We start from the raw sequence: 20915 nt of genomic DNA, 5'->3' as shown, positions 1-20915 counted from the left end.
CTCTCCACTCCGATGACCACCACATTGGTTCAAACCTTCATCATTTCCAACCTGGAGTACAGCAAAAGTGGTGTCCCCGCCTCCAGAATTTTCCCTCTCCAAACCGTTTTCCACATAGCTGCTGAAATGATTTCTAAGCACATTTCACTGTGGTAGTTACCTTATACATCTAAGATCAAAACCAAATACTGCTATTTGGCATTTTAATTCCTGTACAACTTTACAAAGGTGTGACGTACCTTTCAGTTATTATACATTAATCCCTTTAATGTATTTTTCAATCCAACAAAACTGGCCTTACTGTTCCTCACAGACAACATTCCATTTCCCATTTCCCGCCTGCTTTTCCGAAGGCTCTCTCCTCTTCCTGAAATTCATTTCTTCCCTACTTCAACTGCTCTGAATCTCTAGTTTTATTCGGTGCTCAGATCAAATACAACCTCCTATATGAGATCTTTTCCAATTCCCCCAGCTACTAGTGACTGTCTCCCAAAAATATCTATTGGGTATATACTTATGTTCCACATAATATTGCACATATTTTCTCCCCAAGTGGAATGCAAGCATTAGGGAAAGGACCCTTCCCTTTCCTCTTCCTTTTCCTTCCCCCTCCCTTTCTCCTTTCCTTCCCCCTTCCCTTTTTTCTTTCTTTTCCCCTTCCTCTTTTCTTCCTTTCCCTTTCCCTTCCCCCTTCCCCCTTTCTTTTCTCTTCCCTTCCCTATTAGAATTTCTAGTTTCCTTCAAAGCTCAGCTGAAACACCACTTCTTGTATGAGATCTTTCCCCCAACTGCTAGTGTCTCATTCTCAAAATTATCTTGTGTTAATTTTGTACATATCTGTTTGTGTACTTGTTGTCTTCCTAAATATAATACAAGCTTCTGGAGGGCAGGAGCTGTTTAATTTTTGTCTTTGTATCCCCAGCATCTAATATAGTACATGCTATGTTGCTGATAAACGTTTATTGATTGTTTAATTTCCTAGAATATTATGTTCAAATCAGCTATTATGCCTGGAAATTACCACTCAGTAGAGTGGTAAGCTTATCACTCCTTGATAAATGTTTTATGACATACTATATTCTTGAAATTGTCTTGTTTATTTGCTTGTTGATTATAAGCTGTGTAAACTCTGGATACAATGTCCAAGCTTGCTTTTCTGCATCTGTTGAGAACCAGCTCCATTATGCCAAGGTTATCTGACAAGGGCTCATTAAAATATAGCAAGCTTAAGAGGGAAGAAGCATTTGCCACTTTTTGATGTTTGAGAGCTGGCTTTTGATTGGGTAGATAAAAATAAAGCATTTATTAAGCATTTGCTGTATGCTAGGTGCTTTGCTAAGTGCTGGGAATACAATTTTAATCAAGTGGAAACATGATCTTTGCCCTCCAGGAGCTTATATTCTGATGGGGAAAAAAAAACACTAAAAGGGAGCTTAGAAACATGAATGGGGGAAAAGGAAGAAAGAAAGAAGAAATATAGTTAAGAGAGTCAGAAGCTGAGTTGTTTTAGAGGTGAGCATAACTGGTGCAGGCACTTCTCTGAATGGAGGTTCTGATGAGGAACTCACCAATCAGAGGAAGAAGCTTTAGGAGTTAGAGGCATCATCAGTGTGAGAAGACATCTGGGTCAGAGATGGGAAAAGCAGTACAGAGAGTTAGGAACTCAATGAAGTTAGAAGATAAATTTACAAATCTCTTGACAATGAGTTGGTGCAAATCCTGGTTGTGACTTCATGCCTAGTACAATAGATTACCTAGATCTTGAGGGTTCAGATAAATAACTTACTTACTAAAAACATATTCTGACTCTTAGGTCAAAGCAAGTAAGAGAGGTCCACATGAAGGTAAAAGCAGATTAAAGCCATTGTCAAGGAGATAAAAACAGTCATTCAGGAAGTTCCCTCAGATTTCAAAAACTCACTGACAAAGTCCTAAAACTATCTTATTAGATTCCTTGTCCAATGACTCACGGCTGGGTCCAAGGTCATTCTGTCTGGGGGCAAAGTTAGCTTAAACTGTTGCATTGTGCTCCATAAAGTTTTGGCTCAAGACAATATTGATTGAAGGTAGGAAAGTGTGAGTTAAGTCAAGCTCCCCCAATTCCACTATTGTACTGGTCCACAAAAGTGCTGCCCCATAGAGAGCCAGAGCTGAGGGATAGGTCAATGGTTTACTGAGAATCATTGAGAAAATAGAATCTACTCAACAGTTCTGCCCCAATGGGACATGTGCAAACTATCAGGGCGAACGTGGAACTCCTTAGATCCAGAGCTGTTTTTCGGAACAGGATCAGGTGAATGGCTATCAATGCCATCTAGTAGTCATAGTAGGGGACATGAACTATGTTGTGGGGCAATTACTTTGCAAACCTCAAAGACGGTGAATTGTTATTATTGAGGTGGCTAGGTGGTAAAATAGAGCACTGGGCCTGGAGTCAGAAAGAGCAGAGTTAAAAACCAGCCTCAGCTGTGTGACCCTGAGCAAGTCACTTAACCTCTGTTTGCCTCAGTTTCCTCAACTGTAAAATGGGGATAGTAATAGCATCTACCTCACAGTATTGTTCTGAGGATCAAATGAGATAATATTTATTAAAAAATGCTTAGCACAGTGCCTGGCACATAGTGTAGGTGCTATAAAAATGCTTATTCCCTTCCCTTTCCTTTCCCCTGTTGCTATGGAATCATAGCTGGCCCATATCCTCCAAAACATGGCAGTTCACTCGCAAGATCATAGATTTAGTATTAGAAGCAGCCCTTGGAGATCATCTAGTCCATCAGTTCTTAAAGTTTTTGGTCTCAGGATCCGTATATACTTTTCCTTTTTTCTTTTTTTTGGTGAGGCAATTGGGGTTAAGTGACTTGCCCAGAGTCACACAGCTAGTGAGTGTTATGTGTATGAGGCTGGACTTGAACTCAGGTCCTCCTGAATCCAGGGCTGTGCTCTATCCACTGGGCCACCTAGCTGCCCCAGGATCCCTATATACTTTTAATTGCATATCCCCCCAAAGAGCTTTTGTTTATGTGATTTATCTGTTGATATTAGCATACTAGAAATTAAAACATCTTAGTATTATTATCAAAAGAGTTTTCCTTTGTGGATACTCTGAAAGGAGTCTGGTGACTTCCAGGAGTCCCCAGACCATGCTTTGAGAACTGCCAATATAGTCCAATCCAACCCCTTTACTTAATAGATGACAGAGTTGTAGCCTAGAGGGGTTTGCCCAAAGCCATAGGAATAGTAAGTAGAAGAACTGGGACCAGTTAATAATAAAATCATTATAGTAAGTATGTATGCATATTAAAAATTGTCTCTGTGTATGTAGCAAGATATAACTGAACTCATTAGTAGATTGTTAGAGGAGAAGTTCTTAGCAAGTGGTTGATTATCTGACTTACTATTGTCTGGACAGAGTATGAAGGAAGTGGCCATACCTCCTCATCCTCACTTACTGGAGAACACATCTAGGCTCATTTAGTTAATCTCTGGGCAGCTGTAAATTTCTGCCAATCATTAAGTGATGTAACTACAAGTTGAGTATGTAGCTAGTACTGATTTGTCTCTGCGAATGACGTGGCAGAATTGTGGTTTGTAAATGTGAAGAAAGTGGGGAGCAAAATAGCTGGACTGCGCTCCCTCGTGTAACATAATTAACTCCCATATTGAACACTGGCTTTCATGGTTGTAAGCATATAGCTGCCCATGAGAACCTTCGGTAAAGTGCTAGCTAATGTTCACCTCTACCTACAACCCTAACACCCTCTCTATTCTCTCTTCCTTTCCAGAATACTAGATGGAATGTTAGGTATTGCCTAATTATTAATTAATACATAGTATATTATATTTAATATATCTATGATATAATTTATAATATATTATAAATCAGGGAAGCTGGGTGGCACAGGGATAGAGCACTGGCCCTGGAGTCAGGAGGACCCAAGTTCAAATCCGGCCTCAGACACATTAACAGTCACTAGCTGTGTGACTCTGGGCAAGTCACTTAACCCCAATTGCCTCACCAAAAAATAAATAAATAAAAAAAAGTTAGATGGAATCTTAAATACTATCTAACCCCCTCATTTTTACAGATAAAGAAACAGAGATTATTTGCTCAAGGTCACATAGGGAGCAAGTTACAGAGCAAGGGTTTGAACCCAGGTCATAGGATTGTAGTATAGCATATGTTCTGGGTTTACTCTCCCACCTCCTACCTTGAGTACTAGCATGAGTTCCCAGAGAGCAGAAGCTACATTTCCCCTCAGAGTTCTAGGGGTAGGCCAGGTGAGTTCTAGGGCAGGTGGGTATCTTTCTATTATTGTAGTTCATGAACCTCCACGTGTGCCACCACTGATTATCAGTTGACAGCAATTAGCCAGATTTAATTAACTTTTTCAAAAGGGTTATTACTAAGGTGCTATAATAAGAAAAACATACAAAATATCCCCCCACTTCCAAAGTCTGGGATACACTCTCCCACCAGTACATACATACAGGGGAAAGTGGGCTCAAGCTTAGAGTGCATATGGCAAAAGGGGTAATGACAGCTCCTGGAAGTCCTTTTACTGCAGACCTCAAGATATTCTCATTAGACATGGAGGAGCTTTTCTGCTTAGATCCTTGTAGAGTCTTTCAGCTGCCTTTCCTCAGTAAGTCTAGTTTTCACTCAGGTCCCAAATGCAGGCACTATCCCATTTATTTCTGATCAGGGGATGTTGTTAGGATGTTGATGAAAAAGTTCAAATCCTCTGGCACAGGGTCCTCCTCTGGTAAAAATATTGGGGGAAGTAGGCTTTCTCTCTCCTCCTAAGTAATTCTTCCTGGGGGATCTGGATGATACCATCTCTGCTATTGACCTATCAGATGCTCATATCCCCAGTTTCAAACTAACTTGTTGGTTTCATAAAAGTTTCACAGGACATGGCCAAGTTCACCAACCAAAATATACTACCTATGTAGCATCACCTTATTTCATCCAATGGCTTTCAAGGTCTTTTAAATGGATCAAGGATTTTTAAAACCTTATGTAAAGTCTTTGATTGATTAATTCAGTAAAGCTGCCTAGACCTTGTTCACATTTGATTTTTGCCTCTCATTAATTGATTTCATGGAAATGTTCTCACCTGATAAAGCTATCAGAGCTAAGTGGGGTTAGGTGATTGACTGATTTAATTCACTCCTCCCCCCCCCCAACCCTTTTACTGTAACATCATAGATCCAGAGTTGGAAGAGATCTTAGGGGTAATATAGTTTAATGAATGAGGAGCTTAGGTGACTTTCCCATGGTTATATGGTAAGTAACAGCTCCAGGATTCTAACCCAGATTCTTTGATTCCAAATCTAGCGCATTTCCCACTGTACCACATCCTCTGGCTTAAAATGTAGGACTTTCCTCACTATACCATAATGCCTCTTAAGATAAATACCTTCTTTCCCCTACCTTGAGTGGCTATGTGGTACTGTGGATAGAGCAATGGGTCTGGAGTCAGGAAGATATGTGTTTTAATACAGCCTCAGATACTAGCTGTGTGAGCAAGTCAATTAACCTCTGTTTGCCTCAGTTTCCTCATCTGTAAAAGGAAGGTAGTAATAGCAGCTACTTATCAGAATTATTGTGAGGATCAAATGAGATATTACTTGCAAAGTGTTTTGCAAATCTTAAAGCATTATATAAATGTTATTATTGTCATTATACTATTATTTTTATTAACTCCCCTTTCCTAGAAGTAGAGGATTTTCCTAGATAGGCTCTTCCATTCATTTTCTCAGTGGGTTAGAGTACCCCAGAAGGCAGTTGGGCAGCCTCTCAAAGATTTTGAAATTTTCCTCTTTTCTGGTGGTGAGAGAGTAGGGAGTGGTAATAACCTGCCTTCTCCTCCCTAACCTCTCCTCACTTCCACCATTCTCAATCAATAGTAGCTTCACTTAGTTGGCTTTGTGGAGATTATAGAATCACAAAATCTTAGTGTTGGAAGGGACCTTAAAAATTCTGTATTCTAACCTCTTTATTTTATAAAAAAGAATATTAAAGTCTCAAGGGGGCATGTGACATGTTTAAGACTCCCCAGCTAGGGGGGCAGCTAGGTGGTGCAGTGGATAGAGCACCAGCCCTGAAGTCAGGAGGACCTGAGTTCAAATCCAGCCTCAGACCGAACACTTGACACTTACTAGCTGTGTGACCCTGGGCAAGTCACTTAACCCCAATTGCCTAAAAGAAAAAAAAAAGACTCCCTAGCTAGTAAGAAGGAGAGCCACCTAATTGTTGAATTCAGTTCTCCTGATTCCAAAACACATTTTTTCCCTACCATACTATCCTGTCTCATGCTTATCCCTGACAATGGGGCCCTGGTGTGGATGGCACTCTCTTGGTCATGGCCAGAGACAATTTCTGTCATCTCCTAAGATGTCCTAATAAAGCAGAGGTTTTGGAAATCATCTTTCTTTCCACTTCTGGTGAATGCTTTCCATGGCTTGAAGAGACAGCAAGGAGACCACAGCTGAACAACAAATACACCTCTCCCTCTCCCTCCCCCCCTCCCCCTTTCCCCTTATTCTATAAGAACTTTTCCAGAATCATAGACTTTTTGAGCTGGGAGGGACCTTAGAGGTCACATACAGAAGCACAAGCTGGAAAGATTGCTTATAAATAATGATAATAATAGTAAAACTAACTCATATTTGTATAATGTATTGAGGTTTACAAAACCACTTTCCTAACAGCAATCCTATGAGGCAGCTAGTACAAGTATTATTATTGTTCCCATTTTATAAATGATAAAACTGAGGCCCAGAGAGGCTAAATTATCTGTCCATGTTAACACCATTTGCAAGCTTTAAATATAGGTTGCCTTCCTAAATCTCTCAGAAATTAAATATATACACATATATGTGCATATATACAAGTATATTTCTGTGCCTCCCACAACTCATCAGTATAAGATGCTCTTGGTGAGGAGCTTCCTTTACCAATTTAGATGAACTCCTTCTTTGCAGCTTATAATCATAAAAAGTTGTCTGGGGATAGTGAGAGAATAAATGACTTACCTAGGGTAACACATGCAATATGTATGAGTCAGGACTTGAACCCAAGCCTTCTTGACCCCAACTAGCACTCTTTCCATTAAGCCAAATAAGTGTATGTACACATAAACACACAAATCATATATGTGTCTGCACATATAAAAATATACACAGATGTATGCATATTTGTATACACTGGAAACCCCCCACTAATTATAGGTCACAATCAGATTTTCCATTTGGGAAAATGTACAGTTTATTTCCAGACAAATATGGTACTTCTGCTGATGTCTGCGTTTCAGGCCCAGAAGATAGGAGGTTGAACTAAATGATCTAATGAAGCACCTTCCTTGAAATGTCCTGGGCAGATAAGCAGCCACTTTTATTTTGTAGAATCTCTAGGAAAAAAAAAAGGGAATGTCTTCAACAGGCCCTTGGGGACCCCATTACAGTGTTTCACAACCCTCTAGCTAGGAAGCTGTTGTTAATGTTTAACCTTAATCCCTCCTGCTGTAATTTAGGGCCCTTTCCTCTTGCTGAGTTCTCAGTGCAAGTGGAGAGCAGCTGTTCACCCTCATCATCTGACATCAGCTATTTCTCAAGATGACCCCTATGAGCCAGGCCAGGGTTATTATCCCCACTTTGGTGCATGCAGTAAATATGTATTTATTGGAGAACGCTAAGGCCATAGCCTTGTTTGCTATTTTCTGTTGAGAAGCTTTGAGAATAGCAAGAGGCTTCTTTACATGTATGGTTTTGGTTCAAATGCAGGCTGTCCCCAGCAGTAGGACTGCATCCCACAAATGAGATCTCTTTTGAACCTATCTAGGTATGCACTGACGGATAACACTGGCCTGGAGAAAAGAAGGCTTTGGGTGGAGTTGGGAGGGACATGACAGGTGATCCCAAGTGTCTGAAGATCTGACACGTGGAAGAGAGATTTGACTTGTTCTGCTGGGCCCCAGAGGGCCAAACTAGGAACAGTGGGTGGAAAAGAGACAAATCTAGGCTTGACGTCAGGGAAATCTTTCTAACAATTAGGGCTATTCCAAAGGTATCTGGGATGATTTGGGAGGTAGTGAAACCCTTTTCCCTGGAGGCGTTTAAGCAGAGGCTGGATTCCCAATGGTTGGGTGTGTTGTATTCTCTTTCAGACGTGAGTTGAACAAGATAGACACTAAAGGCCCTTAAAAAAGGACTAAAGGACTCTCTGACTTTTGTTTACAGGCTATATCCACGTTTTATAGAAACCAGATTCTTTTTTTTGGGGGGGGATTGGGACCTAATTTTGGCCCAATATAGCTTATTTCTTGACTTTTTTTTTTTAATTCTCTAGCCTCTAAGAGAGCAGGGACCTTATTCTTTAACTTACTTTGTAACGTACCTTCCATAGCCCCCTAGAAAGAGAGAGATTAATAAGGACTCATATCTGTAATGTTTTAGGGTTTACAAAGTAAAACTTTCCTCTTAACAACTTGGAGAGATAAATTGTGTATTATTAGCTTCATTTTATGGACATAAAACCTGAGACCCACAGAGGGAAAGGGAGTTGCTCAAGATCACAAGGATTCAAACCTACCTCTCTCCTGAATCCAAGTCACTAAATCTTAGCAAGTCTTATTTGTCTTTGTTTATCCTTAGTAGGTCTATTTGTGGAGAGGAGGGTGATTTTGTGGATGAGGCTCAAGAAAGCACTGATGCTAAAATTTAGGCAACAAGTAAATGGAAGGGCCCACGTTAGGACTGGTGGAAGAACATTAGAATCGTAGATATAGAGCCAGAAGGGACCTCTCTGCTGGCTATTCCTGCCCACTCATTTTATAGAAGAAGACTAAGGCTAAGAAGCATGTTGTGCCAATGTGCTATCCCACAGAAAGCAAGTGTTAGAGGCAAGACCTGAACACTAGGTCTCTAACTCCAAATACAGGGTTCTTCTACTTGACCACACAGCCTCCTGTCAGGTTTAGAACTCTTTTCTCCTCTTGGGTTTAGTTTCTGGGAATTTTTCCCAGCCAGGCAAGCTGATGACTCTATAGGAGGAAAGCTTAGATTCACTGTGGCCTTGAGCTTCAGAAGAGGGTACGTGCAGGAAATCGCAAAGATGCTTTTTTCAGGCCTGTTTTAGGGGCCCTCATCCCAGTCCAGTTTGACCCTAGACCCAGATTCCTTAGGTGGGAGGGAGGAGGTAACTCAAGGCAGATGCCGGTATTAGATACACTGAGAGTTAAAGAATCATAGTTTTAGAGCTGCGAGAGACCTAAGCCACTCACCACCCCTATAAAACATCTTGCCAGCTTGTGTTGATTCTCCCTCCACAACATTTCTCACATCCATTCCCCTTTTCTCTATTCATATCACCCCTGCCCTTGTCCGGGTTCTCACCACCTGTCACCTGGAATATTTCAGTAGGCTCCTAATTGGTCTTTTCTGTCCTCAGTCTCTCCCCTCCCCAATACGTATTCCACACAGCTGCCAGAGTGAAATTCTTAAAGTCCAGCATTGACCAGAACACAGCTAAAAGGGCTCAAGAAACTCCAGTGACTCCCTAGCTCATCTAGGATAGAGAAAAAAGGGAAAAAAAAACCCCTTCTATTTGACGTTTACAAGCTCTTCACAACCTAGCTTCAACCTACCTTTCCAGACTCAGTACACATTACTTCCATCATGTATTTTACAGTCTAATCAACTGGACTACCTGCTGTCCCTCCTGCACACTCCATCATTTCCTGTCTCTGTCTCTTTGCATAGGCCCTTCTTTCCCACCTGCGATACCAGCCTTTCTCACTTCCACCTTTTAGAATCTCTAGCCTCCTTTAAAGCCCAGCTTGGGACCACCTCCCTCAGGAAGCTTTCCCTGATCCCAACAGTTACTACTTTGTTGCTGTTTGTTTGACTGTTTGTGACCTCGTTTGGGGTTTTTGTGGCAAAGAAACTGTAGTGGTCCTTTTCCAACTCGTTTTATAGATGAGGAAACTGAGGTAAATAGGATTAAGTAACTTGCCCTGGGGGGTCAAGCAGCTAGTAAGTCTTGCAGCTGGATTTGAACTCAGAAAGATGAGTCTTCCTGACTCTAAGCTCAGCACTATCTACTGTGCTACCTAGCTGCCCCAGCTACTTCATTTAACCGTAAATAACTTCAAATTCACTCTGAATGTTTTGCTTCTACTTATATGTGTATATATTATTTCTCTGATTGAAAGTAATTTCCTTGAAATTGGGGACTGTTTCATTTTTTTCCCCCAGAGCCTAGCAATCAATCTATTTCTCAATTCCTAATCATTTTATTAAGCCCCTACTCTGAGCCAGACATAGTGCTAGGTGCTAGAGAGACAAACATGAAACTACTTCTCCCCTCAAGAAGCTTATGTTCTCTAGGTGCATAGTAGGTGCTTAATGAATTAAATTAAATTTATTACTAACTTAATTAAATTGATTAATTGATTAGGGATCAACTAGTTTAATCCATTTATGTTTACAGATGAGGAAACGTAATCCAGAGAGTTTATTTAAGTAACTTGCCCAAGATTACTCAGATAGAAAGTTGCAAAGCTGGAATTTTGAAAACCCTGTCCCTGTCTCTTCCCACTGCTGACACTCATAAACCAGGATCTCCTTACTCCCCCAGCACACATGCTTTCTGGTTGATGGAAGTCCTATTAGACTATTAGTCCATTAAACCAAATTGGAAGAACAGGTAAGTGAGCATGATGAGGACTTAGAGAGCCCATGACAAATACTCTCTTCTCTCTCCACAGCATTATTCCTGGGTTTGGGGGTGGAGTAGGGGGAGGGATGGGGGTGGCCAACTGCCTTGTCCTTCTCCCTTCCTCTCAAAGGGCAAGGGTAGCTCAGAGAGGTTCCTTTTGATGAGAGGGTTTTAATGGCTCAGCAGGTCCCAGTGAACCTGAGACCTCCTCCACCCCTTTCCTGCAAGAGACAGCATTCCTGCCCATAAACCCTTCCCTTTCAGGGCTTATGGGTTGAGCTGTTCTTGATGCTTATCAAGAGGAGTGATCAAAGCTTCCCTAGGTTGTAAATCTCTTTCTCCGCCTGTCAGACTAGATTACAAGTGAAAGAGAGGGCTGCAGGCCTCTCAGACCCCTAAAGGGGAAAAAAATCAGCCTTCTCCACCTACCCCAAGGCCTGCCAACAAGCTGTCCAGTCAGGAGGAGCTTGCTGCATAGCTTCAGGTAGTGGCTACTCCGCAGGCCTGGGAAGCTCCTATTTGTGGCATTTGGGGAGCCAGGGGAAGAGAAGGGGGCCTAAGAGCTGGACAGGACATGACTGGGGAATAAGAGGAGAGGAAATGTTATCTCAGTTGTGACCCTCCATAAGGGGCAGCTCACTGCCCCAACACAGTCCCTGTGGTTTGCCCAGTTGTGGGAGCAAGTTCAGTGTATGCTCCTGCATGTTTAGGTAACTACATATGTTAGGTTAGATTGGTGGTGCTAAAATAGCAGAGCTAGAAGGGACTTCATGTGATACAATGGAAAGGAAATCCGAGGACCTGGATTGGAACCCCAGCTCTGCTATATTTCTTGGCAGTGGGACCTGGGGCAAATCACTGACTTCCTTGGACTTCAATGTTTTCTTCTTTAAAATGGGGACAGAAGCAACAGTGGAACCACGTGCTCATGGCTTCCTGTTGAGCCAGGTCTCTGAAGAATTGAAAAGGCTTTAATATGTATAAATAAGGATTTACAAAGTTGAGGAAAGAATGTTATCTAAGAATCAAAGAGCAAAGGAGCTGGGATGTTATTTATCAAAAGTGAGGGATGGCTGATTGACAAATGCTTTGCTCCACTGGTATCCTCAAGAGAAAATGATGGAAAAAGGGTGGATTCCATGTGTCACAGGGAGACAGAGGAGTTTGCACAGACTGGACATGTGTGGTTGGCTTTCAATCCACATCATATTGATAATCTCAAAACCCTACTACTGGAGTGTTGGAGTACAATTTCATTCAATTTAATATTGCTATGTGGGTAATTTTTTTCATATTTTCTAGATCCTGTTTTTCTTTTATGATTTTACAAGTCCTTGTGATGCACTTAAAATAAAAACAGCCACATTAATGGCTTGTTTTCATATTTCAACTTTCAAATAGAAATTAAAATGTTAAAAACAACTTGTAAATAAACGAATAGGATGAGCCTGTTTTCCCTTTAGGAAGTCAAAGCAAACAAAATAACAACATTTTCCCCCTAGTAGAATACCACATATTTTTGTTTGTTTTTAAGTCACAAACTATGAGGAAGGGCACCCAAAGTATCATTGCCTAGGGGTCCAAAGGAGTCTTAACCTGCCAGAGAATGAGGCATCTCTTCCTCTCCTCCTGCCATTACAAAATAAAGAGCTTAGAGGAGAAGAGGGTTTGTTCAGACCATTGCTATTTGAGAAGAATCAAATACTCAGCTCAGTGACCTTTGGACATCAGTAGCATAGGTGTTATTATCCCATTTTCCAGGTGAGGAAGCTGAAGCTAATGGAGATTAAGGAACTTGCCTGTGGCCCACTGACTCCCTAGCCCAGCACTCTTTCCTCTTTGCACTTCCTTGAAGTCCAAACAACACCGGTCCCTTTCAAACTGTAAGGGGAGTGTGGCCAGATAGATCTGAACTCACTCAAGATCTCAGGGCGAAAGAGTGTCTGTCTGTGTTTAGTAGGTCCCCTGTTACGATGGGTGTGGAGAAGTAATGAACTCCCCGGTGTCTTGGTCTTGTCAGAGCTGAGCATGACATATGCACAAAAGGTACCTTTTATAGGTGGGAAATTATAGGTGCTGTTACTTCAAAGGCTTTGCCAAGTAGGGTTACTCCTTTGATAAATGACAGTATTATTAATGGTGATTTATTGCTGGGGCCAATTTGACAACAGAAAGAACCAGTTTCCCCACTCTCCCTGGCCTCTACCTTGATGTTTTTTTTTCTTTTATTCTTTTTTTTTGGCTGTGGAATCACCTCCCTGCCTCAGGAGGCTGGGGCATCTGTTTAACTCACACAGTGAGATACCTGGCTTATTAACCTGTCATCATGTGTCATAAAGTTTAGTGAAATGCTGGCAGATTGTAATCCTAAACAGGGCAATTACCCTATTATTAAAATGGCTTTCTTTCTTTCTTTCCTTCCTTCTTTCTTTCTTTCTTTCCTTCCTTCCTTCCTTCCTTCTTCCTTCCTTCTTCCTTCTTTCTTTCTTTCTTTCTTTCTTTCTTTCTTTCTTTCTTTTTTCTTTCTTTCTTTTCTTTCTTTTTCTTTTCTTTCTTTCTTTCTTTCTTTCTTTCTTTCTTTCTTTCTTTCTTTCTTTCTTCCTTCCTTCCTTCCTTCCTTCCTTCTCCCTCCTCCCTCACTCCCTCCTCCTCCTCCCTCCTCCTCCTCCTCCTTTCCTTTCTTTTTTCTTTCTTTCTTTTCTCTTTCTTTTTCTTTCTTTCTTTTTCTTTTCTTTCTTTCTTTTTTTTCTTTCTTTCTCTTTCTTTTTCTTTTTTCTTTCTTTCTTTCTTCTTTCTCTTTCTTTCTTCTTTCTTTCTTTCTTTTTTTTTCTTTCTCTCTTTCTTCTTCTCTCTTTCTTTCTCTTCTTTCTCTCTTTTCTTCTCTTTCTCTTTCTCTCTCTCTCTCTCTCTCCCCCCCTTCTCCTGTGAATTCCCCTCCTACTCCCACCCCCTTCTCTGCTTGGCCTGGCTCTTACCTCTGTTTTACCTGCTTGATGAGTCACTTGAGCTGAGCTAAAGCCCTTGCTTTGCTGCATAAATGTGGCCTCTTCCATGCTGAAACTTTGAGGGAGAAAGTACTATGAGGAAAGCTAAGTACCTTGAAGCTACTGATTGGTGGCAGGGCCACCTGAAAGGGTATTGGAGAGGTAATTCCTGTTCCAGTGGTTGTTAGACTAGAACAGTGAATTCTCAATTTTTTCGTCTCAGGATGCCTTTATACTCTTAAAAAAATTTTTTTGAGGACCTCCCAAGGAGCTTTTGTTTAGGTGTGATATATTTAAAATATATTAGTATTATTATGAAAATCATTTTGACCTCCTGGGCCCCCAGTGGTCTTTAGACCACATTTTGAGACCAGACTTCCTTTGAGGTCCCTCCCCTCCCAACCCTGAGAGTCTGTGATTCTGGATTGAGGCAAGGCAGCACCAGTGATCTGGACTGAGTCAAGGGCTGTGGTGGAGAGAAAGGGCTGCACCACCCAGCTACCCAGGCTTGTGTATAGGTAATATCCCTTTCTAGACAGTGAGCTCTATAAGAGCAGGGATCCCTGTCTTATTTTATCTTCTTCAGAGCTAAGCACAGTGCTCTATGCACAATAAGTGCTTAATAAATTAGCTAAATATGAACTTATTATAGGTTGATGAAGTACTTTCTTCCAAACAACCCTATGAGAATGATGATGTGTATATATACATATATAGAAATAAATACAGATTATATGTTATATACATATATGTGAATATATACAAACAAATATATTAATATATACATATATGTATATTTATGTGTGTACATACACATATGCATATATATGTATATATATGTATATATTATATGTATATATACATATACACACACACACACACACACACACACACACACAAATACAGTATAGCTCTATCTTTACATCCCCATCTCCATCTCTATTTCACGTATATTTTGGTCAGGATTTGTGATTTTATCAGTGTAAGGTCTTCCCAGTATAGAAACTCCTCCCACAGATGCAAATTGGCAACTCCTCTGAAATTTATAGTCTTAGAAAATTTCCTGGGGGCACTGAGAGGTTAAGTGACTTTTCCATTGCCACACAACTTTTATTCTCTTCTGAGGTTTTTTATTGTTGTTGTTCAGCTGTATCAGACTCTTCATGACCCCATTTGGGTTTTCTTATTACAGATACTGGTGCGGTTTGCCATTTCCTTCTCCAGCTCATTTTACAAATGAGGAAACTGAGGCAAAGGGAAGTGACTTATCCAGAGTCCCACAGCTAGTAAATGTCTGAGACCAGATTTGAACTCAGAAAGGTGAGTCTTCTAGACTTCAGGCCAGGTGCTCTATCCACTGTGCCATCTAGCTACTCTATTCTTATGTTAATCAGTACTAATTTAGGTTTTTCTGACTCCAAGGCTGGCTGCTTTCTATCCACTATACCACACTGCCTCCCTGATAAGCTTGTCTTTGCAACTGAAATAGAGAATTGAAGGAGAAAATAATAAAATGACCAGGTTTCAGAGATGCCAAGGCAGGGCATGTTTCATGTGCATTCATCTTGTTGCCTTCAAAATACTGTAAAAATGTTTGAGGGAAGATTCCTTTGAATTCTCAGGCAGGAGTCTCTAGGCTGAGCCTGAACATAGATTTTCAATCTGCTAATGGTTCTACTGACCCAAAGAATATGAGTTGGGGCCATAGGGGCTACTGAGTACAACTCCTAGCAGAACAATAATTTGGTTTTCAACCCACCAGATTATGTGGGCATCTAGTTTTTGCTTAGAGATTTCTTGTGGAGGGCACACTACTTCTCTTGGATGGTTGTAATTATTAGGAAGTTTTCTCTTAAATAAAGCCTAAGTTTATTTTCTTGGTGTAAGGTAATGCCGCTTTCTTATGCGAGTATTTTATTTAGAAGGGGAAAAACAACAACAACAAGTTGACCAGCATGAGACAGTTCTGAGGACCTGAAAGGATCGAAGATAAAAGTACCAAAAGGATCCATTTGAAAGGAGCTCATAGACAAGAACACTGACAGATTACAACTATGACTTCCCAGAAGCTGATTTGAATGTAATTGTTTTCAAGACTTTGGAAGTTAGCACTGAGAAACTCATCATCAAAATACTGTTTTGGGACTATGGGAATATTATATAGTAACTATTTGTGTTATACCTGATAGAAATGCAGACTTTTGGTTTTTCACCATCAGTTGGAGGTGAATCAGTTTTCATATGGAGGCAGTGCTTGAAATAGGAGAGTGAGAAAAAGCTAACTGGCAAGAGAAGACAGCTTCATCCAATGAGAGGGGTTTAGGAGAGGTGTGATATCGCCTAACAAATGATTTGTGGTGTAGACCATACTCTAAAGAGACTAAGAACATCAAAGCTTGAAGACCAGAGTAGTGATTTGACCGAAGCATATGGGTTTCCTTATTCTTGAGCCATATTATTGGCTTTCTCTAAGTTTGTATCCACCATCCCCTCCACCTACTTCAGGACACCAGTGGTCTTCAATGGGAGAATGTGACACAGGCATATGGACTGTTTATGTTGGATGGCCTGTTAATGTTTTCTAATTATTCCTGCTTTTACCTTCTGTTAAATAAATGTTATGTTATTATTTTTGCTTTTACCTTCTAGGTTAGTAAATCTTATCTTATAATTAAGAACTAATCATTGTGACTGATTTACAGTACTTAAATGGGAAGAACACTGGTGGGGGCTCAGGAGCTATAGTTGTGAGTGCATATGTGTCGTTCTCCCACACCAGGGTTACTCGTAGGACTCTGAGAGTGAGTTGTAGCAGTGTGGTGGCCATGGATGACCCCCCCCTCCCCTATTTGCCCTGGAAAAAGGAAAATCTCAGGTGTATTTGTGAGTGCAAGTTCGATGAATAAGCCAGGTCATGGGAGATGGGGGAAATAGGTGTCCTATCTAATGGCCATGTCCTATATACACAGATCTATACTTATAGCTTCTATCCATTGTTGCTAGTTCTGCCTCTGGAACTAATCAATTTACTCTGCTTCGCTAAGCACTTATTAAGCACCTGTTAATGCCTGGCACTAATAAGCCTTGGGGATACAAAGACAAAAGGAAGATACTCCCTACCCTCAAGCCGTTGATATTCTCTTGCTGGGATACAGCATCTAGCAAGTAAGTAAATACAAGATATATACAAAATAGGCCCAACCTGTGACACAGTCTCCCTTCTCCTCCAATCTTGTGAGTGGTGTGTGTGTGTGTGTGTGTGTGTGTGTGTGTGTGTGTGAGAGAGAGAGAGAGAGAGAGAGAGAGAGAGAGAGAGAGAGAGAGAGAGAGAGAGAGAGAGAGATCTAATCTCAAAAAGCGATTTTTTTTTCTCTATGGCTTATTGCTGGCATCCATAATCCTTGAGGAAAATATCTAAATGTATTTATGGATAGCTCATACCTAGGTTTCACCAAATGTTCCCAAATCCTTCCTGTAAAAGCACTCAAGGTATGCAATGCATAACAGGCATGGTACAGCCCCTTTTCCTCCTACCTCCACTGAAAATATATAAAATACAAAGAACTTATAAGAGCTCATTAACAAAAACAGAAAAACATAAAGCACTCAAACATCCCATTAACTCCCCTCAGGACAATACCGTGACATTCAGATGAAATCCTTCTCTCTCACTGGCTCATACATGGTCCTTCCAAGACGTTAGCACCACTTTCTGGTTTAAGTACATACTAGAAGATAAAAACGCATTTTGAGGTCTGCTGAACGAGCTGTTCCCTTCTGCTCGACCTGACTGTCTCTAAGTAGTTCCTTGGCCTTGCTTCCAAATAGGATACTGTGCAGAACTCTGTTGATGACCCTCCTTTTCCTCTAGGGAACGTTCTGTATCAGGGAATTCCCTTCTTTCTCTAGAATGTCGGATCCTGGAACTCTTGAACTTGTGAACTGCTGAATTTGTTTTACCCATGAGACCCATGTCTTACTCAAAGCTGGTGTTGCTCAAGAAATTTCCCATGCAGGACAAATCTGATCCCTCTCCTGCATGAAAGCCTTTCAAATACTTGCAAACTTCTATCATTTCCTCCTTAAGTCTTCTCTGCTCCAGACTAAACATTCCTAATCCTTTCAAATAATCTTCATGTGGCATCATCTTGAGGCCTTCACCATCCTGGTTGCTCTCCTCTGGACACACTGCAGACTTCCTAAAATGTGATACCCAGAACTGGACATAACCCTCCAGAGGTGGTCTGATGAGGGCAGAATACAGTGAGAAGTAGAACCTTCCTCTTTTGAACATCATACTTCATTTCATTCCAAGATTATATTCGTCTTTTTTTTTTTTTTGGTTGCATATCATACTGCTGACTCATTAGTGCTTTGTAGTCCACTAAAATCTCTAGGATAGGTTGCTGACTTAGGGCAAATCTTTTTCAGATAAACAAATCTTTTTTAGACAAACTGCTATCCAGCATTTGTCTTCTTTATCTTGTATTGTGAAATCGATTTTTTTGGGGGGCAGCTCGATAGATAGAGCACCGTCTGTAGAATTATGAGGACCTGAGTTCAAATCTGGCCTCAGATATTTACAAGCTGTGGGACCCTGGGCAAGTCACTTAACTCTGACTGCCTCCAAAAAAAAAAAAAGAAATTGGTTTTTTGAGCCCCAATATTAGGTTTTACACATCAGTCCTTCCATGTCATGACATGCAGTGTCAAGGACCAAAGGTCCTTAGAGGAAGTCTTGTGTTTAGCGGTGATAAAACTCAGAATGAGCTGGGGCTCATGAGGAAAGCTAAGGACAGCAAAGGGGCTCTTTAATGACTACCTTGGGGAAAAGAGGAGTATCACAGAAAGGTTAGGACTGTTGCCTAGGCTGAATAGAATAATGATAATGGGCAAAAGAGAGAAAGTGAAGTTACTCATCTGGTATTTTGCAAATAATATTTGGATCATAAAGGAGAGAATAAAAATAGCTAACAGGAAGTTGGTGCACAAGACAGGGAGAGAAAGAGAAGGACAATAAGAGAGCATCTAGCTGCTCTAAAACCAATCAAATGTTAGAGATGGCCCAGTAAGAGATGAACTCTATCCCAGAGCTAGAGCACTGGAAGGCTTGGTAGATGTGATTGTAGAGCCACAGTGAAATATACCGAATGAGATCGTGAATAATGGGAGGGGGACCTCAGTCATACACAGGCGCATTTCAAAACAGGGAAGAGAATGAAATCTGCCAACCCTAGGCCAGTGAGTGTGACTTAATTTCCTTGCAAAATTTGAGAACTATTAAAAGGGTGGTGATGATTATAAGAAATCAGTATGGATTCATCAAGAATAGGCCATGTCAGAATAACCTTATTTCCCTTTTTTGACAGGCTTAGTTAACTGGCAGACCAAATAACTATTCGTAGTTTGCCTAGATTTTAGCAAAATATTTGAAAGCCTCAAATGTATTCTTGTAGAATTATAGTGCCTGGCATATATTAATTGCTTATTAAAGTCCCTGTCTACCTATCTGTTTATGATAGAGATGTGAACTAGATCAGTAGTGTCCAAACTTTTTTGATCATGTACCCGTTTCATTAAAATGTTTTTGAGCATGCACCCAATATGTGCATATTTACCTATTTATAATTTATATACGTGTACTACTATATTAATATATACATTATAGAACAGGAACAAAAATAGAAATTCAAAAAATCAAATGATGAAATATTTTGTTAATTATACAAAACTCTTTTTGCTTTCACTAAAATATTATTAATGACTATATTTCTACTGAGAACACTGTAATTGAATAGGCTTCATTTTATTTTTGAAATCTGGTTTTAACACTTTGTGATAGCCATTCGAAGGTCTGGTTCTAAGTTCGGTTTATTTTGACACTTGGTTGTAATGACTGTCATAACTGAAAACACTACTTTGCAAAGATTCAAATGAGTATATTATTGACTACATTTACTAAGTTTCACTTTTCAATCTCATCCACTAATTATGCAAATGTTTTTCTTGAAATTCAGCTAGTTAATTTTCCTCTTCTCCATTGTCCTTTGGTTGTTGCAAACTCATTATTCATATATTTTTAACAAATGGGTTAAAAGTTTACTAAAGCTTTCTTGGAAAGGTTTTTAAAGAGGTTAAACATCTGGTTTCCGAGTTTTAAAATTATGCAGATATGAGAGCTATTCTAAGTGACACACATCATCTTTTACAACCCAGAGACGAGAGAGTAAGTAACCAGAGAGAATGGTGTCAGTAGAGCTGAATGTTGTAGAGAGGTCAACAAGCATGAGGATTGAGAAAAGGCCATCTCTGATTTGGCTATTAATAGATCACTGGTAATTCTGAACAGACCACTTTCAGTTGAGTGAAGAGCCAAAGGTAACAAGGAAATTGAGAACCTGGGATCGATTCTCTAAATGGAAATAGAGAAATCGTTTGGAAGAGGGGTGGATTTGGGGGGAAAGATAAAGTAATGAGATTGGCTATTCAGACTGCAACCTATCCATCTATGCTCATCCTTTGCTAGTACTATTCTTTCCCAGAGTAAAATAAGACATTGGGGAAAGGGCCTCACTTATTGTCTACTGCTTTAGTGAGCAGAACCTACCCACCGAGGGGCACTTGTGGCAGACCTGAAGTGACCTGAGGGACAGGGTGTGGGGACAGGGGTAAGGGTTGGGTTTTTGCTTGCACAGCTGTTACTTTGAGTGACAATTTTGGTTAGTTTATAACTAACCACCCTGAGTAGTCAATGCCCAAAGTCAGGCAGCAGTATGAGGGGACATAGTGGAGGACTATAGAGCTATAATGGATAAGGGGATGATCTAGTTATGACGGAGATAAGCCTTAAATTGGCTATCACAAATAACAACATTTCCACCCTCTTTTTGGTTGACTGCACACAGCTAAGAGTCATGTCCACCTCTTACCCTCTCAGCAACACTACCTTTGGAGACCATTGGGCTAGATGCTAGTACATCTAGTGTGGAGGATGGAGTTGGAGCTGATTGAATGGCCAGATTCTTTCTCTTTATATTTTAAATTTTTAAAATTATTAATTTAAAGCCCACTAAAAAGGAACATTTCCATGTATAAAAAGAAACAAAAAGGAGAATTATATGTGTAATTATAAATACCTATAATGCACAGCTTGCTTTAAAAAAAGTACGTAATAAGTTTAATATGTTACTTTCAAAGCTATCCTGCTTGTC

The 20915-nt window shown here is 40.4% G+C and overlaps 1 long non-coding RNA gene across 1 annotated transcript in view; it reads right to left on the bottom strand.

The window, feature by feature from the left end:
• Positions 1-17955, bottom strand: part of LOC144455804 (uncharacterized) — a 37526-nt gene extending 19571 nt beyond the window's left edge. The window contains exon 1 of the long non-coding RNA XR_013484588.1: positions 17345-17955. This is a non-coding gene — a long non-coding RNA (uncharacterized LOC144455804). The remainder of the gene's footprint in view (positions 1-17344) is intronic.
• Positions 17956-20915: the final 2960 nt, after the last annotated feature.

This window comes from Phascolarctos cinereus, unplaced genomic scaffold (genome assembly GCF_003287225.1).
Source record: "Phascolarctos cinereus isolate Bilbo 61053 unplaced genomic scaffold, phaCin_HiC Scaffold_2;HRSCAF=192, whole genome shotgun sequence".
NCBI classification, from domain to species: Eukaryota; Metazoa; Chordata; class Mammalia; order Diprotodontia; family Phascolarctidae; genus Phascolarctos; species Phascolarctos cinereus.
Note: the sequence above shows the minus strand (reverse complement) of the source record. Positions and strands in the feature narration are given on the sequence as shown.